Raw genomic sequence first — 8,599 nt, 5'->3', positions numbered from 1 at the left:
AATATTTTAATTCTGAAGAGGAGAGTGAAACTAAATAATAACTTACCAAGAGAGATTTGAATTGAAAGGGTATCGGGTCCCAAAAGAGGTGACCTTTGGTATTAAATGCGACAAGATGTTTTGAAACTGACGCGATGAATGGGCAAGAGACACGTGGCAGTAATGTTGACATTTAGACAGTGTAGTATAATTGATACTAACCTCATGAGGACCAGGTCCTCCCTTCAGTTTGTACCTCTGTCTGTGTGATTGAACCTTCCTTTCAGCTAAACACACCATGAGTGTATACCTGCATTAAGGTACCAAAAGTGAATTCTTTTATGACAAACATTAAAACAAGTATAGATACCTGCCCTCCGTAACATAATCAAAAATAGATAATTTTTTGTGCAAACTAGTCAAGAAATCAGGTAATATTGTGCATCCCCAGCCTCATCATGTTTTTAATGAAAAATTATTTACTCAAGGGCTTTGTAAAGATATCAACCAGTTGATCTTCAGTTTTGCTGAACTTCATCACCACATTTTTGTTTTCAACATTGTTCCTTAGAAAATGATGTCTCACGTCTATGTGCTTTGTCCTCTTGTGCTGGACAAGATTTTTGGCCATGTTCATGGCACTAGTGTTATCACAAATGAGAGGAATAGTATCTGTGAGTACACCAAAATCTTCCTGCTGCTGCTTAATCCACAGTAGTTGTGCACAACAAGATGCAGCAGCCACATACTCTGCCTCTGCGGTGGACAAAGCCACGGAATTCTGCTTCCTTTTTCCCCATGAGATCAAGGCTGATCCAAGGAAGTGTGCCATGCCTGACGTGCTTTTTCGATCAACCAAAAAGCCTGCATAATCAGCATCAGCATAACCTATAAGATCAAAAGAGTCACCAGTAGGGTAGAAGAGGACCAGGTCCTGAGCTACCTTCAAGTATCTCAGGATGCGTTTGACTTCCTTCAGGTGAGACTCATTTGGTGCTGCTTGAAACCTTGCGCACATCCCTACACTGAACACTATGTCTGGCCTGCTTGCAGTTAGGTATAGGAGTGATCCTATGATTCCCCTGTACATTGTTTGATTTACCTTCACACCATCTTCATCTGTATCCAGTTTCACACTTGTGTTCATGGGAGTATCCAACACCTTTACTTCGAGTAGATTGAATTTCTTGAGCAACTCTTTAATGTACTTCTCTTGGCATATTAAAGTGCCTTGAGAGGACTGTTTGATCTGCAAGCCTAGAAAGAACGTGAGTTCCCCCATCATGCTCAGTTTGAACTCATCAAATAAGCAAATTCTTTGCAAAGTAAGTCTGAAGTAGCTCCAAATATGATATCATCCACATATACCTGCACAATTAACAATTCCTTACCTCTGGATTTTAAGAACAAGGTATTATCAATTTTACCTCTCTTGAACCCATTGGTGAGAAGAAACTTGGACAGGCATTCATATTAAACTCTGGGAGCCTGTTTTAACCCATACAAAGCCTTGTCCAATTTCAGCACATGATTGGGTAGGTCTGCATCTTCACAGCCTGGAGGCTTCTTGACATATACTTCTTCTTTCAGGTTCCCATTCAAGAAAGCACTCTTGACATCCATTTGAAACAATTTGAATTCCATGTGAGCGGAAAATGCTATCAAGATTCTGATGGCTTCCATTCTGGCTACAGGAGCAAAGGTCTCATCATAATCAATTTCCTCTTCTTGGTTGTAAACCTGTACCACTAGTCTTGACTTATTTCTAGTAATGATCCCATGCTCATCAAGTTTGTTTCTAAAGACTCATCTGGTCCCAATAATGGTTCTGTCAAGTGGTCTGGGGACCAGGTGCCACACCTTGCTTTTCTCAAATTAATGAAGCTCATCTTACATTGAAGTTACCCAGTTTACATCCCTCAAAGCTTCCTTGATGTTCTTGGGTTCAATGGATGATATGAATGCTGAATGTGCAACTAGATTTCTTGATTTAGACCTAGTTTGAATTCTTGAGTCAAGTGGAGAGATAAGTTTGTCTAGTGGATGTGAAGATTGATATTTCCATCCAGACTTTCTGGTAATCTCTTCTTCTCTGTCAGCATCAGAATCACCTTTATCTTCTTCAAGAGGACCTTGAGTGTTCTGCATCATTCTCCTTTGTACCCTAATCATCCTGCTGCTTGTTCATCAGCTCCTCAAACTCATATTCCTCATTGTTCTCATTTATTGTACCCAATTCATCAAACTTGACGTGCATGCTTTCTTCAACACAAAGATTTCTTTTGTTGAACACCCTGTACGCCTTGCTTGTAGAGGAGTACCCAACAAATACACCTTCATCACTCCTGGAATCAAACTTGCCTAAATCATTCTTTCCATTATTAAAGACAAAACATTTGCACCCAAAAGGTTTAAGATGCAAAATTGAAGGTTTTTTGTCATTTAACAGCTCATAGGGTGTTTTCTTGACGACCGATCTGATAAGGCACCTGTTTGTCACATAGCACGCTGTACTAACTTCTTCAACATATAAATTCATTACAAGTCCTGAATCAATCAACATAGTTCTAGCAATCTCCACCAGAGTTCTGTTCTTTCTTTCAACAACTCCATTTTGTTGAAGAGTTCTTAGTACTGAGAAGTTATGATTGATTCCAATTTCTGCACAAAACCCTTCAAGTTGAGAGTTCTCAAACTCTGTACCATGATCAGATCTAATACTGGCTATAATTCAATTTATCTTCATTTGAATGGCCTTGGCAAAGGTGATCAGTTGTCCAGTTGTCTCATCTTTCATCTGCAAAAACATGTTCCAAGTGAACCTAGAAAAATCATCAACAATGACGAGAATATATGTCTTACCTCCTCTGCTTTGGATTCTAATAGGTCCACACAGGTCCATGTGGAGCAGCTCCAGAGGTCTCGTTGTATTGACTCCCTTCTTGGATTTGAAAGATGACTTAGTTTGTTTCCCTTTAGCACAGACATCACAGATTTTATCGTTTGAAAACTTTAGCTTTGGTAACCTGCGGACCAGGTCCCCTACAACAAGCTTGTTTAGTAAAGAGGAACTTACATGACCTAATAGTCGATGCCAAAGATTTGCATCGTTAGCTTGAGCACTCAGGCATGAAAGATTGTCCCCTTCAATAGAATCAAGATTAGCAATGTACATATTCTTAACTCTTTTTGCAGACATCACAATTTTCTCGGTTTCACAGTTTGTAACCAGACATTTATCAGCCATGAACTTGACTTCATTTCCTTTATCACAGATTTGTGAAATGCTCAAAAGATTGTATTTTAAACCCTCCACATAGTGAACATTATTTATCGAATTATCAGTCGATCTCCCTATTATGCCAATACCAAGGATAGAGCCCTTCTTTCCACCACCAAACGACACACCACCACCTTGGTGTGCTTTCAAAGAGAGGAAGTTTGAAGTGTCTCCAATCATGTGCCTTGAGCATCCACTGTCCATGTACCAGCACTGACTCCTTTCTCTCTTCTGCATAGAAATCATTTGTTAGATTTAGGAACCCACTTCAAACGAAGTTCCCAGTAACTATCAAGAGGCCTGATAAGAAACCTTTCTGTCCAGGGAGGCAGGATGTTCTTACTGAAATGATAAAGAGGACAAGGTCCCTTTTGTCCCTTTTTAACATCACTTTCAGATCTAACAAATTTCACATACCTTTCTTTAGCTTTTCTCAGACTCTCACACTTTTCTTTCAAATGACCATTTCGACCACATTGAGTGCACAAAAAGTTGTTAGATAAAGACACATATTTGCTATGGGGATTGTAGGGGGGTTTTATTGGTCTGCATCCCAACCCTTTCTTTCCATTGAAACTTTGATTGGACAGATTAGAGAGTATCTTAGAGGAGTCAGTCCATTTTAGGGAGTGGCATAACTCCTCCTTGACCTTACTCAAATCATTTCTCAGTTGAGAATTTGTTTCAAGAGAAGCAACTAACTTAGACTTAGAAATTTTTAGCTTTTCTTCCAGTTCTTCCTCAAGAATGCTAAGCTTTCTCTTTCCTCCTACTGAGGTACCAGGGTCCTCTTTAGGTGATACGTTACTGGTCTCTAGAGTACCTATCCTTTCACTTATTTCAGCAACTTGAGACATGAGAGCAGAGTTCTTATCCTCACACAAACTTAATTTTTTATTCAACATTAAGTTTTCAGTGGTTCGTTCATCAACACAGTCAATAAGCAGGGCAACAAGTTTCCTCAAGTTTTCAATAGGCAGATTATCTAGATCATTCTTAAGATAAAAAAGAGTTACCTCTTCTGAATCCTCTTCATCATCGGAATTTGCCATCAAGGAGAAAATAGAGTTGAAAATGCTTTCATCATCTTCAATGGCCATCATTGAAACATCCTCATGACTTTTTGCATCTTCTTCTGATTCACTTGAATCATTTCCCCACACAGCAAAGGCTTTTCTCACCAACTGATCAGCATGTGCCTTTCTTCGAGCATGGTCTGGGACCAGGTCCCTCTTGCGAGGTCTGGTGTCATGAGTTTCCTACTTTTGATTGGGGTAGTCCCTCATGAAGTGACCAGGCTTGCCACATTTATGGCACATATCACTTGCAGTAGCAGTTCTGCTAATAGGGGTTTTCTTTTGGAAGCCTCCATGCTTCTTTAAGATTTTCTGAAATCTTCTAGTGACATACGCCATCTCATCCTCCTCTTTAGTCACCTCACTTTGAGATGTTTTCAAAGCAATGGACTTCTCCTTCTTTCCTTCCTTCACAGTCGTCCCATGTTTCTTGTTCATCTTGTAGGTCTGAAGATTCCCAATTAGTTCATCCATGGGAAGAGTCATTAAATCTTTGGCTTTTGTTATGGCATCCACCTTGCTTTCCCAAGATTTAGGAAGAACTTTGAGGATCTTGCGAATTTGCTTGTTGACAGGAATAGGCTCACCCAAGCCTCTCAGCTCGTTGGTGATAGAGGTGAATCTTGAGTTCATCTCAAAGATTGTTTCTCCTTCCTTCATAATGAAATTTTCGTACTGAATGGTGAGCATATCAACCTTAGACTCTTTCACTCGCTAGATTCCTTCATGGGTTGTTTGAAGACAGTCTCATATCTCTTTGGTAGTCTCACAAATATAAATTCTGTTGTATTTATCAGCTCCAATTCCACACACCAGAATCTTTTTTGCTTTGTAGTTCTTTTCTATTTTCTTCCTATCTGCTTCATTGTACTCTTTTCTGGTTTTGACAGTTGTAGTGGTGAGCTCTCCATCCTTCACCTCTTTTGTAGGAATATATGGTCCATCAAGAATGATGTCCCACAGCTCAGTGTCTTAAGCGTTGATGTAGTCATGCATTCGATTCTTCCACCAGCCATAGTATTGACCATTAAAACACGATGGCCTAGTAGAAGACTAACCTTTTTCCATATTAGGTGGAGCAGCCATTTCTTCTGGATCTTTTCTTTTCTTGGTGTTAACCAAATAGAAAAGTACTGCTCTGATACCACTTGTTGGAATGTATGCGTCCACTTAGGTTGATGGAACCAGGTCCTCAGTACAGTTACAATAACAGACAGAAAATAAATGTTGAAGGTAAAGATTGCACAAACAACTTTACGTGGAAACCTCCTTGCTCAAGGGAGTAAAACCACGACCTATTCTCAACAGGACTTTTCAAACTGCTTTCACAATCTTCTCCAAGCAAGAGTAAAAGCCAGTTTACAAAATGAGATTAGCAATCTCCACACTAAGTAATACCTCCTATCACTTAGCTGAGCCAGAGCAGATACAACACTACCCACTATACTAATCCTAACCGATTAATATAGACTTTTAGAGTAAGAGCCTAAGTTACCCTTAACCTAGTTCTTACAATGATTCAAACAAGTTTGAAACGTTTCTTTCATAAGTGAAATGAATCTTACAATATAAGAACTATTACAAGCAAACAAAACTACAGCTAGTACAGAAAGCAATCGAAGCACTTCTATCAGGTTTCTTGTTGTCTTTAAGCTTGAAAGTATCTCTCCTTTTGAATGAATGGGATGATTTGTTGTTTTTCCTTGGATATATTTAGACATGAAAAGTTATTATCCAATGAACAAGCAACCTCGTCGCTTCTGATTGGTGGAGTACTCTGCAGCTTCTCCAACTTTCTGACGCAGACAGCTTTCCAGCTGTACATCACTTTGACCACTGGACGAGTATTCATACTCTGCAGAGGACCAGGTCCCTGCACTTGTGAGGAGATCATCAAAACATCTAGGAACATAAGCCCTTATCAAATATGTTATAGCTGGATTTAATGTTAAATCTGAAATTTTCAAATTCATTATATTGGGGAATAATACAATTCTGTGGTGCCAATACGAGTTAATAGAGGTGAAGGGTAAACTAACAGCCATTCATCATAAAAAAGGCGCACATGAATATATCCACTTGCTTGTTTTAGAACAATCTCGAAAAGAAGATGAATGGAATAGTCATATCATTCAATTTCCTTCAACATGGAAGGACATACAACAAGAAGTCATATTTTCATGCAGGTTTACGTCTTGGGATGGGGAGATTTTACTCACCGTGAATTTGATGTCGATTACTTTATGTTTCTGTTTTGATGTCACAAGACAGAGTTGGAGAAAATTAGAAATTAAGGGCCTTCCTAAGTACCATGGTATCCAAGGCATTTGTAGTTACGTAGAAAGACTAGTTATGTAGTCTCTTTGGATTTGAGAATTTTTGCAATTCATATGTTCTTTTATTGAATCATTGGTTACAATATTCTTTGTTATTAAATGTTGGTACAAGCATTGTTCAAACAAATACTGCATCGATCAGTACCTCTGTTGCTAGCTTTCCCCAATGTATTGGGACTATGATACAATGCATTGATAATTTATTGACATAATATATATATATGCTCTTTTAACTTGTCCAAAACTGACATCTATGTCCTCTAACTTTGGTGAGTTCAAGTAGACACTTAAACTAGTATAAAGTTGAACAAGTAGACTTAACACACATTCTATGTGTCATAAAACACATAGGACGCTACGTAGGATGTGAATTGCCACTAAGAACGTCACGTAGGACGCGTGTATCTACTTATTCAACTCTAAACAAGTTTAAGTATCTACTTGTGCACACCAAAAGTTAGAGGACATAGATATCAGTTGAGGTCAAGTAAAAGGTTATATTTACATCTAATATATTATATTATCAACGATCAGACTACGACATTTTCCCAAGAAATAATGTTTGAAATATTCTCATGGCTTCCTATCAAGTCAATAATTGCATCAGTATGTACCTCTGCTGCTAGCATTCCATACAATAATGTACGGGTAAAACTATTGAGACTTGAGAGTAGTTTCCGCATTAAAACTGAATTTTAGTGCAATGCATTGATGATAAATACATAACACAACAGGGCAATTTTTTCCTCAAGAGATTAAATGATCATAGAAGAATCAACCATTATAGTGCATTCATAATCACTCTGTTGCTCTTAAGTTTTTCGAGTAAATGATTGTAGGCTACTTTTGTTAGCCATTCTCCACTTAAATATTAATATCTCCTTTAACATCTTTCAAGTGATTTTTTTTTCAACTTTAACACTACAATATCTGTCTCACAATGGCAAACGTATTTCCCACGCACCATGTCAACTACACATTAGCGTCATGTCATTGTCACATTGAAAATTATTTAAATTTTAAGTTTTTAATTCTTTTTTGTTTCTTTTTATTTATATAATTTTAGAAAGGTAAAAAATCTCAAAAAATAAATAAGGATTAATCCAAGATTATAAAAATTAAAAAAATCTCAAAAATTTCAAACTCTACAAATTCACAAGAAGAAAACATTCAATTTTTAAAAATACATTATCAAAATAAATAATTAATAACAATTGAAAAACTAATTTAAGATGAAGAGAGTATAAATTTTTTATTAAAAAAAACTTCAAGTTCATCACAATCAACAATCACTTTCATAAGTAGGATCTTTAAGCAACAATAAGTTGTTGCCTTTTCTATTTTTCCTTGAAATGAAGGAAAGGGGGTGGGGGTGTTTCGAAGAAGAAATAAAGTGTGTGTGTGTGTGTGTGTGTGTGTGTGTGTGTGTGTGTGTGTGTGTGTGTGTGTGTGTGTGTGTGTGTGTGTGTGTGTGTGTGTGTGTGTGTGTGTGTGTGTGTGTGTGTGTGTGTGTGTGTGTGTGTGTGTGTGTGTGTGTGTGTGTGTGTGTGTGTGTGTGTGTGTGTGTGTGTGTGTGTGTGTGTGTGTGTGTGTGTGTGTGTGTGTGTGTGTGTGTGTGTGTGTGTGTGTGTGTGTGTGTGTGTGTGTGTGTGTGTGTGTGTGTGTGTGTGTGTGTGTGTGTGTGTGTGTGTGTGTGTGTGTGTGTGTGTGTGTGTGTGTGTGTGTGTGTGTGTGTGTGTGTGTGTGTGTGTGTGTGTGTGTGTGTGTGTGTGTGTGTGTGTGTGTGTGTGTGTGTGTGTGTGTGTGTGTGTGTGTGTGTGTGTGTGTGTGTGTGTGTGTGTGTGTGTGTGTGTGTGTGTGTGTGTGTGTGTGTGTGTGTGTGTGTGTGTGTGTGTGTGTGTGTGTGTGTGTGTGTGTGTGTGTGTGTG

The sequence above is a fragment of the Solanum tuberosum genome, unplaced genomic scaffold (genome assembly GCF_000226075.1).
Source record: "Solanum tuberosum cultivar DM 1-3 516 R44 unplaced genomic scaffold, SolTub_3.0 scf00680, whole genome shotgun sequence".
Taxonomy (NCBI): domain Eukaryota; kingdom Viridiplantae; phylum Streptophyta; class Magnoliopsida; order Solanales; family Solanaceae; genus Solanum; species Solanum tuberosum.
Note: the sequence above shows the minus strand (reverse complement) of the source record.